Source organism: Lepidochelys kempii, chromosome 6 (assembly GCF_965140265.1).
Source record: "Lepidochelys kempii isolate rLepKem1 chromosome 6, rLepKem1.hap2, whole genome shotgun sequence".
NCBI classification, from domain to species: domain Eukaryota; kingdom Metazoa; phylum Chordata; order Testudines; family Cheloniidae; genus Lepidochelys; species Lepidochelys kempii.
Genome location: NC_133261.1, coordinates 1519524 through 1534373, shown reverse-complemented (window position 1 = coordinate 1534373; position 14850 = coordinate 1519524). Strand labels below are relative to the sequence as shown.

At 51.0% G+C, this 14850-nt stretch overlaps 1 protein-coding gene across 1 annotated transcript in view; it reads right to left on the bottom strand.

Annotated features, from left to right (window-relative positions):
- LOC140912223 (prostasin-like) overlaps positions 1 to 14850 on the bottom strand; it is a 133540-nt gene that overhangs the window by 31552 nt on the left and 87138 nt on the right.

Here is a 14850-nt window from a genome sequence, read left to right as displayed (position 1 = left end):
CCACCCCGGGCGTCTGCCAGCCCAGCCAGCCAAGGGGCCGTGGAAACTCCTGCTGCCGTTGCTTCTGTTGTTATTAAAAGGGGCTGCCTTGGGCATCCTGAATTCCACCCACTCCCCCCCAGCTCACAGGACACTCCCCAGGCATTAGCTGCAGGCAGGGAGAGGGGATTGAAGGAAGGTCACCAGAGAGGATCTGGGCACAGAGACAAGCAGCCTTGATGGCCAGAGCCAGCCCTGCTCTGCCACATGGTGAATCTCAGAGCGTCCTGCTTCTGAGAAAGCGCACAGCTAAGAGAGTTGAGGGTAACTCCCAGCTGCCACCCACAGCCCCCTGCTATCCCACCCCTGGGTCCCTCACCCAGCTCTGCCAGTGCCCCTCACTCCCGACCCGCAGCCCCTGCTAGCCCACCCCTGGGCTCCCCCTCAGCCAGCTCTGTTCCTGTATCTCACCCTGGTGAACAGACGCGAGCACAGACTCCGAGGTTAATTCTCCGTTTGTCTCTGACTTTTCCCCTCTGCCTCCCTGGCTCTCTGCGTGTCTCTCTGCAGAGTGACGGGCTGGCCACTCCCCACTCAGTTTCATTTTCAGCGTCTGGGTTTGGTCACTGGATGCCGTGGGCATGACTGAGGGCTTTCCCTAGAGCCCTTTGCCAAGGGGGCGCTTGTGTAAGCGGGGGAATGGTCCCACGATTGGGGAGAACTTTCCTGGCTTCTGCAGGGCCCCGGTGGAATCGGACAGCGAAAGGATCCTAGTCCTCACCCTATATCCCTTCAACCGGAGGCCTGCCTGCCCTCGAGGGCTCCCCTTCCCCTCTCCCACGCGCCAGTGTTCTCGTAACCCCACAGAGCTGGGCCCAGAGGTCCTGGGGGGCTCGACCCCCAATCTTGTCACGGTCACTTAGGGCAAGGGCCAGGGTGTCCCCACTCCAGGGTGCTCGCTCCACAAAAGCCACTTCCCTGGCCCACTGTCCCTGCAGTAAGTTCAGACCAAATACAATTTATTAAAACAGCAAGAAACAATAAGGAAAAGCAGGTAAAGTGAGACAGGTTAAAGGAGCAAGGGGCCCCGCCCTGTGGGCATGGGGACACCACACACATCTGTCTCTGGGGCGTAAGGAAAGGTCAGCGTCTGTTCCTCACCCATCCCAGGCCTCCCCGCTCTTCCTGCACTGCGGTGACACCGGGGTCAGACACGGCTCTGGCCCCGGCTACACCCCCGCAGGCTGCAGGTGGCAGGACCCTTCTCCCCAGCATCAGCCCCCGATCTGGGTCACGCCCCCCACCCCCGAGTCGGGCCTTCTGCTCCCTTCCCCCCCTCGCTCTCCTCAGCTGCTTGGCTCTGGTGTGGTGTCGCATGGCTCTGCCCCCCGATCCCAGCTCTGGGCCCACGGCTCCCGCTGTAGCTCAGCCCTGGCTCCTTGTCAGCACGGCTGGTCTGCCCTGCCCCAGCTCCAGCTCCCCAGCACTGCCCTCAGCCCAGCTTCGGCTCCTGCTGTCCCCTTAGCTCTGCCCTTCTCTGCCCCAGGCAGCCCCAGCTCACTCGGAGGAGGGGTCCCTGGGCTCCTGACTCCCTCATTGGCCTGCTGCCCTGTCCATCAGGCTCACCTGGAGCATTTGCATCACCCCATTGGCCCTGGGGACTGTCAGTCTCGGGATCCTGAGTTCTCTTCAGCCCTGCCCCTTTCTCCTGAGCTTCCGTGAGGGAACAACAGCCCCCTTCCATTTATCTCCATTTCCATGTCAGGAACAGAGCATGAGCTTTTCTTTAGATGCAGAGACATCCCAGGTCACCCAGTGTCAGCGAGTGTGGGGGAGTCAGGGCTCTGCACCCCCACTTCCTGCGATTCCCCGGGACTCTCAGCCAGCCAGGAGCACAGAAGGTTTATTAGACGACAGGAACACAGTCCCAAACAGAGCTTGTAGGTGCAGAGAACAGGACCACTCCGTCAGGTCCCTTTTGGGGGGTGGGGAGCCTGGACCCAGGTTCTGGGCCTCCCCCGGTCTCCCCAGCTATCTCCAAACTGAAAACTCCCCAATTCTAGGTCATCTATGTTGAAACTAGGGAAGATCCCTCTCAAGATCCAGCTGGTCTGAGGAAATGGAGAGATGTACCGAATGGCAGCTTGGCCCAAACTATGAAGAAATCAAGCTCACCCACAAAGGGTCCTCCAACCGTCCAAGCAAGATGGACAATGCTTGCTGGAGAATCAATTCTCAGAAGAATTGGAAGAAGATTCTACAAAGGGACAGGCAGACAACAGAACCACTGGCTAGGAACGTGGTGTAGGGTGGAGGGGTTTGGTTTTGTGGAACATTGGTCCACCGTCTATAGTGAGAGGGGGCTATTCAGTTTGGATGGCCTCCATCTTTGCGGAATGGGGACCAATCTGCTCTGGGACAGACTGGCTAGAAGTGTCAGGAGGGGGGTTAAACTAATAGCAAACAGGGAAGGTAAAAAGAGGGAAGACAAGAGCACTCCGCTAGCTCTGAAACTGAGATGTTCAGAACAAAGGACAAGAAACCAAAGGACTGCTAAAGAGAAAGAGAAGAAATTCTTTAGTTGCCTGAGACCCAATGCTAGGAGCCTGCATAATAAACAAGAGGAACTGGAATTGTTCATTTATAATTCTATCTGAAAGCCGTTGGAATGAATGACACAATAGTAATGCTAAAATCAACCGAGGAAGGAGCAAGTGGGGAAAAGGGGCGGGGGAGGAGCACTCTACCTTTAATATGGCATTATCTGTTTCTGCGTCACTCATGGCTCAGAAGAAAATTGATTTTGAATGTTTATGGATTAAAGTCCTTATAGATAAAAGCACAAGATAGGGTACTAGTTGGCATCTGCTACAGCCACCAAAGCACACTAGGGAACAGGACAACTGCTTCCTTATGGGGAAGGAATGTGTAGGAAAAAACACTGTGTGATCATGGGGGACTTCAGTGTGAGTGGCATATGCTGGAGGTCTCCCACTGCCAGGACTAAAACATCCTTGGAATGTCTGAACATAACAGAAGACGATTTCCTAACTCAAAAAGTGTTGTGGCCAGCATGGGTGAATTCTATGTTAGACTTTGTCCTAATAGATAAAGAGGAATGGATCGCAAGAACTAAACGTTAATGGTTATTGATGACTTGATCACATTTCTAATGTGCGAGTGGAATAAAGTCCAGAGCAGTAATAGTGCTTTAATAGGGCCAATTTCACAAAGCTAAAACAAATTATGAGCCAAATCAACTGGGAGGAAAAATTTAATCAGAAAAACGTGAATGATGATTGGGAATCGTTTAAGCAACGTGAATGATAATTGGGAATCGTTTAAGATTCCCAAAAAGCCACAATACCACAACTGAGGAAGAAGGTTGTACTAGTTAACAAACTGACCTGGTTTAGAGGGGAAGTGAAGGCACCTGTAAAAATAATATCTAACATTTGGAAGAAAGGGGAAGGTGATAGTAATGAATATCCCACATGACAGTCTGATTCAAAAATTCTCATGCCACACATTAAATGGATTAAAAATTGGGCTACTGTTAAGCCTCAAAATGTGACTGTAAATGGGGAATTATCACTGAGCTGGGCTATTTCAGGTGGCATCCCACAAGGATCTGGTTTGGGCCCTACAGTATTTAACATTTTTATCAATGATCTGGAAGAAAACATAAAATCATCCCTGAGAAAGTTTGCTGATGACACAAAATTTGGGGACGTGGTAAATAATGAAGAGGACAGGTCACTGATTCATAGGGTATGTCTACACTACGAAATTAAGTCGAATTTATAGAAGTCGGTTTTTTAGAAATCAGTTTTGTATATTCGAGTGTGTGTGTCCCCACAGAAAATGCTCTAAGTGCATTAAGTGCATTAAATCGGCGGAGTGCTTCCACAGTACCGAGGCTAGAGTCGACTTCCGGAGCGTTGCACTGTGGGTAGCTATCCCACAGTTCCCGCAGTCTCCGCTGCCCATTGGAATTCTGGGTTGAGATCCCAATGCCTGATGGGGCTAAAACATTGTCGCGGGTGGTTCTGGGTACATATCGTCAGGCCCCCCTTCCCTCCCTCCCTCCCTCCGTGAAAGCAAGGGCAGACAATCGTTTCGCGCCTTTTTTCCTGAGTTACCTGTGCAGACGCCATACCACGGCAAGCTCAGGTAACCGTCACCGTATGTCTCCTGGGTGCTGGCAGACGCGGTACGGCATTGCTACACAGTAACAGCAACCCCTTGCCTTCTGGCAGCAGACGGTGCAGTACGACTGGTAGCCATCATCGTCATGTCCAAGGTGCTCCTGGCCGCGTCGTCCGGGAGCGCCTGGACAGACATGGGCGCAGGGACTAAATTTGGAGTGACTTGATCAAGTCATTCTCTAGTCCTGCAGTCAGTCCTATTGAACCATCTTATGGTAAGCAGGCAGGCGATATGGATTGCTAGCAGTTGTATTGTACCATCTTCTGCCAGGCAGGCAAGAGATGAGGATGGCATGCAGTCCTTCTGCACTGTCTGCTGCCAGCCAAAGATGTAAAAGATAGATGGAGTGAATCAAAACAAGAAATAGACCAGATTTGTTTTGTACTCATTTGCCTTCCCCCTCTCCCCCGTCTAGGGGACTCATTTCTCTAGGTCACACTGCAGTCACTCACAGGGAAGGCAGCGAGGTAAATCTAGCCACGTATCAATCAGAGGCCAGACTAACCTCCTTGTTCCAATAAGAACAATAACTTAGGTGCACCATTTCTTATTGGAACCCTCCGTGAAGTCCTGCCTGAAATTCTCCTTGATGTAAAGCCACCCCCTTTGTTGATTTTAGCTCCCTGAAGCCAACCCTGTAAGCTGTGTCATCAGTCGCCCCTCCCTCCGTCAGAGCAACAGCAGACAATCGTTCCGCGCCTTTTTTCTGTGCGGACGCCATACCAAGGCAAGCATGGAGGCTGCTCAGCTCGCTTTGGCAATTAAGACCACATTAAACACCACACGCATTATCCAGCAGTATATGCAGCACCAGAACCTGGCAAAGCGATACCGGGCGAGGAGGCGACGTCAGCGCGGTCACGTGAGTGATCAGGACATGGACACAGATTTCTCTGAAAGCATGGGCCCTGCCAATGCATGCATCATGGTGCTAATGGGGCAGGTTCATGCTGTGGAACGCCGATTCTGGGCTCGGGAAACAAGCACAGACTGGTGGGACCGCATAGTGTTGCAGGTCTGGAACGATTCGCAGTGGCTGCGAAACTTTCGCATGCATAAGGGCACTTTCATGGAACTTTGTGACTTGCTTTCCCCTGCCCTGAAGCGCATGAATACCAAGATGAGAGCAGCCCTCACAGTTGAGAAGCCAGTGGTGATAGCCCTGTGGAAGCTTGCAACGCCAGACAGCTACCGGTCAGTTGGGAATCAATTTGGAGTGGGCAAATCTACTGTGGGGGCTGCTGTGATGCAAGTAGCCCACGCAATCAAAGATCCGCTGATATCAAGGGTAGTGACCCTGGGAAATGTGCAGGTCATAGTGGATGGCTTTGCTGCAATGGGATTCCCTAACTGTGGTGGGGACACAGACGGAACCCACATCCCTATCTTGGCACCAGAGCAACAAGCCGCCGAGTACATAAACCGCAAGGGGTACTTTTCGATAGTGCTGCAAGCTCTGGTGGGTCACAAGGGACGTTTCACCAACATCAACGTGGGATGGCCGGGAAAGGTGCATGACGATCGCATCTTCAGGAATTCTGGTCTGTTTCAAAAGCTGCAGGAAGGGACTTTATTCCCAGACCAGAAAATAACTGTTGGGGATGTTGAAATGCCTATATGTATCCTTGGGGACCCAGCCTACCCCTTAATGCCATGGCTCATGAAGCCGTACACAGGCAGCCTGGACAGTGGTCAGGAGCTGTTCAACTACAGGCTGAGCAAGTGCAGAATGGTGGTAGAATGTGCATTTGGACGTTTAAAGGCGCGCTGGCGCAGTTTACTGACTCGCTTAGACCTCAGCGAAACCAATATTCCCACTGTTATTACTGCTTGCTGTGTGCTCCACAATATCTGTGAGAGTAAGGGGGAGACGTTTATGGCGGGGTGGGAGGTTGAGGCAAATCGCCTGGCTGCTGGTTACGCGCAGCCAGACACCAGGGCGGTTAGAAGAGCACAGGAGGGTGCGGTACGCATCAGAGAAGCTTTGAAAACCAGTTTCATGACTGGCCAGGCTAGGGTGTGAAAGTTCTCTTTGTTTCTCCTTGATGAAACCCCCCGCCCCTTGGTTCATTCTACTTCCCTGTAAGCTAACCACCCTCCCCTCCTCCCTTCAATCACCGCTTGCAGAGGCAAAAAAGTCATTGTTGCTTCACATTCATGCATTCTTTATTCATTCATCACACAAATAGGGGGATGACTACCAAGGTAGCCCAGGAGGGGTGGTGGAGGAGGGAAGGAAAATGCCACACAGCACTTTAGGCACAGCACTTTAAAAGTTTACAACTTTAAAATTTATTGAATGACAGCCTTCTTTTTTTTGGGCAATCCTCTGTGGTGAAGTGGCTGGTTGGCCGGTGGCCCCCCCCCACTGCGTTCTTGGGCGTCTGGGTGTGGAGGCTATGGAACTTGGGGAGGAGGGCGGTTGGTTACACAGGGGCTGCAGTGGCAGTCTGTGCTCCAGCTGCCTTTGCTGCAGCTCAACCATACACTGGAGCATACTGGTTTGATCCTCCAGCAGCCTCAGCATTGAATCCTGCCTCCTCTCATCATGCTGCCGCCACAGTTGAGCTTCAGCCCTGTCTTCAGCCCGCCACTTACTCTCTTCAGCCCACCACCTCTCCTCTCGGTCATTTTGTGCTTTCCTGCACTCTGACATTATTTGCCTCCACGCATTCGTCTGTGCTCTGTCAGTTTGGGCGGACAGCATGAGCTCAGAGAACATTTCATCACGAGTGCGTTTTTTTTTCTTTCTAATCTTCACTAGCCTCTGGGAAGGAGAAGATCCTGTGATCATTGAAACACATGCAGCTGGTGGAGAAAAAAAAAGGGACAGCAGTATTTAAAAAGACACATTTTATAAAACAGTGGCTACACTCTTTCAGGGTAAACCTTGCTGTTAACATTACATACATAGCACATGTGCTTTCGTTACAAGGTCGCATTTTGCCTCCCCCCACAGCGTGGCTACCCCCTAAACCCTCCCCCCTCCCCGTGGCTAACAGCGGGGAACATTTCTGTTCAGCCGCAGGCAAACAGCCCAGCAGGAATGGGCTCCTCTGAGTGTCCCCTGAAGAAAAGCACCCTATTTCAATCAGGTGACCATGAATGATATCTCACTCTCCTGAGGATAACACAGAGAGACAAAGAACGGATGTTGTTTGAATGCCAGCAAACATACACTGCAATGCTTTGTTGTACAATGATTCCTGAGTACGTGTTACTGGCCTGGGGTGGTAAAGTGTCCTACCATGAAGGATGCAATAAGGCTGCCCTCCCCAGAAACCTTTTGCAAAGGCTTTGGGAGTACATCCAGGAAAGCCGCGAATGCCAGGGCAAATTAATCCTTTCACATGCTTGCTTTTAAACCATGTATAGTATTTTAAAAGGTACACTCACCGGAGGTCCCTTCTCCACCTGGCAGGTCCGGGAGGCAGCCTTGGGTGGGTTGGGGGGGTACTGCCTCCAGGTCCAGGGTGAGAAACAGTTCCTGGCTGTCGGGAAAACCGGTTTCTCCGCTTGCTTGCTGTGAGCTATCTTCTTCGTCCCCAAAACCTGCTTCCGTATTGCCTCCATCTCCATTGAACGAGTCAAACAACACGGCTGGGGTAGTGGTGGCTAAACCCCCTAAAATGGCATGCAGCTCATCATAGAAGCGGCATGTTTGGGGCTCTGACCCGGAACGGCCGTTCGCCCCTCTGGTTTTCTGGTAGGTTTGCCTCAGCGCCTTAAGTTTCACACGGCACTGCTTCGGGTCCCTGTTATGGTCTCTGTCCTTCATGCCCTGGGAGATTTTGACAAAGGTTTTGGCATTTTGAAAACTGGAACGGAGTTCTGATAGCACGGATTCCTCTCCCCATACAGCAATCAGATCCCGTACCTCCTGTTCAGTCCATGCTGGAGCTCTTTTGCAATTCAGGGACTCCATCATGGTCACGTCTGCTGATGAGCTCTGCATGGTCACCTGCAGCTTGCCACGCTGGCCAAACAGGAAATGAGATCCAAAAGTTTGCAGTTCTTTTCCTGTCTACCTGGCCAGTGCATCTGAGTTGAGAGTGCTGTCCAGAGCGGTCACAATGGGGCACTCTGGGATAGCTCCCAGTGTCCAATACCGTCGAATTGTGTCCACAGTAGCCCAAATTCGACCCGGCAAGGCCGATTTAAGCGCTAATCCACTTGTCAGGGGTGGAGTACGGAAATCGATTTTAAGAGCCCCTTAAGTCAAAATAAAGGGCTTCATCATGTGGATGGGTGCAGGTTTACATCAATTTAACACTGCTAAATTCGACCTAAAGTCCTAGTGTAGACCAGGGCATAGTGTTGTCAGCCCTTTTGCTCAAGATTCTCTTACTTTTCTGTCTGTATGTTTGTGTCCATAATAAAACAAAATAGACTGAGGGGGAAAAAAGCTCTTTATTCATTCCACACATGGTGGTTAGTGGGGGTGGAGTTTACAAGGGAGAAAATGCACTGAATGGGACAGATTGGTAAGGAACAACACAGATAAGTGTCACATTATTCTGGCTCATTGCTGAAACTGGTTTTCAAAGCCTCACAGAGATGCAGAGCTGCTCGGTGGGCTCTTCTTCTTCCCCTGGTATCTGGCTGCTCAAAATCGCCTGCCAGGTGATCTGCCGCAACCCCGCACCCCGGCAGAAACTTTTCTTCCTTTGTTTCACAGATATTATGGAGCATACAGCAGGCAGAAATAATAATGGAGATATTGCTTTCACTGAGGTCTAACCTCGGAAGCAAACAACGCACACGACCTTTTAAATGTCCAAAGGCACATTCCACCACCATTCTGCGCTTGTTCAGCCTATGGCTGAACTGCTCCTTACTGCTTTCCAGGCTGCTTGTGTACAGTTTCATGAGCCATGGTAGGAAGGGGTAGGCTGGGTTTCCCACGATCATGATTGGCATTTCAACATCCGAAGTGCAGGCAAGGCAATGTTTATTGGGGTTAATCAAGCAAGCATATCAATAGCTCTGCTTGCTGACAGAGCCTTTTTCCCTTGTCCCGTTTTTCCCCACCTCCCCCTTCTTAGCAGGCTTAATTATACCTGTAGCGCACACCCTGGGTCCCACCCCCTTACAATTTCTGGTCATATTCTGTTCTGGAGGGTCTTGAGTCTGGGAGCTTTGGTACCACCTCTTTTGTATCGCATGGGAGAGGTAAGGAGTGAGGTTGTGCACTGGACAAGGCCAGGCATTTGTTTGGCTTTTAGTGTTTCTTATGCCACCCCACCCCTCCCATCCCACTCGCCCCTCCCAACTGGTAGCTTGACCTTATCTCCGGAGAGGAGTTGAGGCAGGACTGTCCTGCAAGTGTACACTCATATATTAAACTCCCACCAAACCCAGCAATGCTTTAACTCTATTCCTTATCTTTTCTCATTGTACTAGCAAACCCATCTGGTTGGGCAGAAGCAACATGCAGTGTCTTTGTTCACACACATATTAGGAAGGATATAAAAATATGAAAAGTCAAATGGGCAAACAAGACGCAAAACTCTATCTCAGGCAAATATACAGGCCTGAATACAACATTATCACCACAAGCAATCTCAAAAGCCACCCCTTTTCATGCACTGATGGCAGTGTGTAGATGTGTGTAATTTCATCATGTGCTGGTATAATTGTGCCCCCTAGTGTTATATTACAGGATCGTGTACATTCCCAGCAAAACACATCATACCCCATCTACAACACCCTAATCACTCCCCTTTTGCAACAGGCCACTGATCCTCCTCTTCTGTGGCCACTGAGGAGGGGCACATCCAAATATCTTTCATGGACATACATTGCTCTACTTGATTATTGTCCAACTTACACCATTCAACCCTCCCTCTCTATCCCCCAATGGTTCCCAGTGAGCTAATCCCTTTCTCCTTACTCCCATAGGGCTCCTGGGGACCACCTTTGTTACCGTCCTGTTCCAAAGTATCATGGTGACTATTACCCAGGTGCTAAACCCACAGGTGGAGGATGTTATTTTCCATGCAGATGGGTGTGTCAGGCAAGTGTGGATAACTATGGACTAGCTTCACGATTTAAAGCTGAAGGACATCGTCCCACCCATGTGTCCCTCATGACATTCATTAACATTGCTAGCTGAGCATATACACCTCCCGCCAGGTTAGCCTTCTGAAACCGTCCCCCACCAAAATTACCAGGTTTCCTGTCCATTGAGTTAACTGCCAGTTCACCTCTGCTGCCCTTCTCCATCCTGTCACCATTGCAGACACTTGCTGAGCCAGTAGTTAATTGATTTGATGTTGAAGTTTCACATTTTGGCTTATCAGTTATTTGGGTACCCAGCTGTCCCCCAGGGTCCATGCACCCAACCCTGTGTTTCCTGCTGCCCGCGAATCCCTTCTCTGGTGACGACTCCATGTGTGTTCCCTCACCCACCAACTAAATTGCTGCTTTAACCCTTCTGTGTATGTACTGCATTTGGGATGTACTCAGTCCACCCACCGTTCTTGGGGGTGCACCATGTAATGGTCTGAAAGGACACATTGGAGATCGTGGGTTGCACTTGCTTCCACAGAGGATTCCATACATTCACCCATCAGAGAGTATTTCCAGCTCCTGGCTTTGGCCAGCTTAAATTTGTATTTTCTTTAGCTTGGTATTCATATTACCTGAAGCGCAGAATGGTGGTGGAATGTGCCTTTGGACATTTAAAAGGTTAGTTCCATAGGAAAAGTGGGCTTAAATTGCAGCAAAGGGAGGTTTAGGTTGGACATTAGGAAACACTTCCTAGCTCTCAGGGTGGTTAGGCACTGGAATGAATTGCCTAGGGAGGTTGTAGAATCTCCATCATTGGAGATTTTTAAGAGCAGATTAGACAAACACCTGTCAGGGATGGTCTAGAGAATAGTCTTCCCATGAGTGCAGGGACTGGACAAGATGACCTCTTGAGGTCCCTCCCAGTCCTATGATTCTATGTACATAACTGCACGCTCAGGGATTTTCCTTTATGGAGGTACCATTATGATTACACATGGTAAGATTACACCCTAATTGTGGGACCCCATAACCCAAAGGTGGTTCATATCCTCTGGGAGACCAGAGGGTTGTTTTTTTGGGCTCTGTCTGACAAACCACTTTTATGGAGTCACAGGACCAGTGCTCTGGAACTACTCCATACGAAGCCTGTCAGGACTCTGGGAAAGCAAGCCTCCTCTCTCTGACCATCCTGTGCCAGGGCAAGAAGCTTACACAGCTTTTACCTTCCTGGGTCTGACCTCAGAGCATTCAGCATCCCCTTCCAAGCCGTGCACTTCCTGCAATGAGTCCGCTCGGGCGGGGATCTGGGGAAGACAGAGGGCCCTGCACTCCAACTCCACAGTCAGCCGTGACTCTCAGCCAGCTGGTAAAAATTTATAAGTTGACAGGAACACAGCATAGAACAGACCTTGATAACACAGACATCAGTGACTTTCAGCCAAATCCATCTTGGGGAGTCATGGACCAGGCAGCCTGGACTCCCCATCTTCCAGTCCCAAACAGGCAGACTTCCAGCTTCCAGCAACCCAACCTCCAACACGCCCGTTGCTCCTCCTCTTTGTCTTTGCCTCACTTCCTGGTCATCACCTGGTTGCATCCCCCTCATGGGTCTCAGGTTACGAAGGGCACTGGTCACAGCATAGGTGCAGGCAGCTGGAGCAGCCTCACCTGCCCCAGAGGTCTCAGCCAAAGTCACACACCTCTATTCCCACCACCGAGGAACTGGTGCAGCACACAGGGAAACTGAGCCACACACCGTATTCATGCAAAACAGTAAAACTCTCATCGGCTCAACAGTAAGACTCACATACAACATAACAAGGGAAAATCCCCACTTCGTCACATCTCTGCCCCCTTTGAGACTGAACGGAGTGAGGTCACTTTAGCCAGTGGCCTGGGGAAGTTCCACTCCCACCATACCTGGTAACACTTTAACTCTGTTTCTTATCTGTTCTCATTGTGCTAAAACCCCCAACTAGTTAGGCAGAAGCAACACACAGCGTCTTGGTTCTTTGTTCACACAGATTCGTGTCACCCTTCTGCCAGGTAGAGCCAGCAGGACAAGGGCCTGGTTTAATAGCTAGAGGTTCCTTTTCAACAATACAACACAAAACTGGCTCGAGCCCCCACCCAGTAACCTGGGACAATTACACACCACCCCCTGGGTGTCTCTGAGAGGCAATACTTCCCCTCTCGCAAGCACAGAGCCTGAGTGTAGTAAAACCTTTTAATAAAAGGAGGGATTTAACTCTGCATTAATTTGTGGAAACATCGCAACTAGGATTCATAAACATAAACCATGAGCAAAAGACCCACCCCCAAGTAAGTTGGGCACTGTCCTTTTCCCCTCAGGTTCTTAAGTCCAGCAACCCAAAAGTCCCTTTAACGTGCCCGTCCCTTCTCTGCACCCCACTCACAGTTGCTGTCCTTGGCCAGTGCAGTCCCAGAGTTCAGAGGTTCAGCCGCCAAGTTCACCTCCCACCCTGGATGGAAGTGGGGGGAGAAGGAGGCACCTCAAACACTCTGCTGCTCAAGCACTTGCTAGTTGCCCCAATGGCGGATTGCCACCCCTCTCTGCCAGCTTCCCTGCTGGCCACTCACCAAGATGTCTTCAGGGTCCCCCACTTCACACAGATCTCAGTGATTTTAGCTGTTAGTCAGGGAGACCCACTGCTGGTGCAGTCTCTTGCAATAGAGACACTGACCCAAAAAAGGTTTATTACTTAGACCTGGTTATCAGTGATTTTAGCTCTGCAGCATGTAACAAGACTCTCAATAGAGTCTAAATTATCTCTTATTATACCATGGAAAGAGAAAGGTCAAAGGGTGTGTCTGCCAGACCCAGACCCAGACCCACCAAGTACAATTACCTACCACCAGCCCTTTCTTCTTATGGCACTTTGGAACCCATGTCCCCTGTCTAGCAAGTACCATTCAAGTGAGGGTGAGTCCCTCCTTCAGGGTATGCCAGGTACACTTCTGCTGCCCTCGGTTCACACAACAAGGGTAACACAACCCTTTATTACTCCTACCCCAATAACAAGGAGACTGGGGATCCAACACCAGACACAAGTGATCACTTGGGCAAGCAATCCAATCATGCTGAGCACTTAGGCAGGGTGGGTGTGTCCATGCAAATGAGATCAGCTCCTGAAGTCCTTTCGCACAACTCACCACTAGATGTCAGGGGAGACCTCATTCAGACTCCGCTTACATTAGTAAGTATATAAAAGTATCAAAAGTCAAAAGGGCAAAAAAGTCTAGCTCAGGCAAACATACAGGCCTGATAAGACATCAACATCACTGATGCTAACGTACGTCAGCATACAGCCACCGCAGTAATTACATCGCTTGTGCGTGGCTACACTTTTCTCCTTGTGTCGGTGGTGCGTGTCCTTATCAGCAGGGCTTGTATCGATTGTACTGTCAGTGTGGGGCATTGTGGGAAGGCTCGTGAAAGCCATTAACAGTTGACGTAAGCAGCGCAGTGTCACCATTTACATGCATCAACCTAATTACATCGACCTTGACTCTAGGCCGCTCGCGGAGGTGGAGTTATTAAGTTGGTGCAGTGGGGCACTTACATCGGCAGCAGCAAAAGGTTAGGGAAGACACTTCCAGAGTCAGGTCGATGTGAGCTACCTTGTGTTATGCTAGCCAGAGCCGTCCCATCCATAGGATAGACTGGGGCAACTGTTCCGGGCCCTGTGCTTTGGGGGGCCCCGTGCTTCTGGACGTGAGGTCCAGGGTGGCCTGGTGGGTTAACGGAGTGCCAGGTGCTGGCAAAAGCGAGTGACCCAGCCGCAGCCAACCCCACCCCGTTCTGCTCCATCCCGCCGGCTCCTGGTGTCGCTCATGGGACGGGGTGGAAGAGGTGGGTGGGGGTTTAGGGGAAGGGGTGGAGTGGGGGAGGGGCCCCAGCCAGAAGGGGGGGTTGTCCCTGGCCACACACCCCCTAAGGATGGCCCTGACCCTAGCTCTGTAGTGTCAACCAGACCTAAGTTTCTGAACCGAGAACAGAGATTCAAAGGTTCATAGACATGGTGAGCCAGGGTTATGGAAACCGAAGGGTGTGACGTGTCAGCCCTGTGACCTGAACCCTACGAGAGGCAGGGGGTAATTGAGCGGCCGCTCTGATGGCATCGATTGGAGAGCCAGGGCAGTCAAGTGAGCACATCGATACTTCTTTTGCATGTTAATTGGAGGTAGTCTGGGGACATTGGGATATCGTTGGACTAAAGTTTGGATTTGGGGCCATATTTTGGAGCATGCCTTGTGGGGAACCCACCTGGACAAGGACCAGGTATCAGGTCCCCTCAAAGACATGATTGTTGGCTGAGGTGAGGTAAGAGGCCCTGGACGCAGCACAAGGGAAGGAGAGAGAGACTGCAGGTTGGTGGAGCGAATACATTTTGGGGCAGTAGGGACGTGGCTGGTGCTTAAAGCCCCCGACCCCCTTGTAGCTCAAAGAGCTGAGCTAAGCGCTGGAATTGCCCTGGGGAGGCAGAGCTCACCGGGGGGCCAGTTGTCCAGCCTGGGAGGAGCAGATATTAGAGCCCAGCGGCCGTTCTGGGTGCCCAAGCAGCCGAACAAAGCAGCGGCTGGAACCATCGATAGGCCACCGTGTCTGGTGGGGGAGCCGCCGCGGGA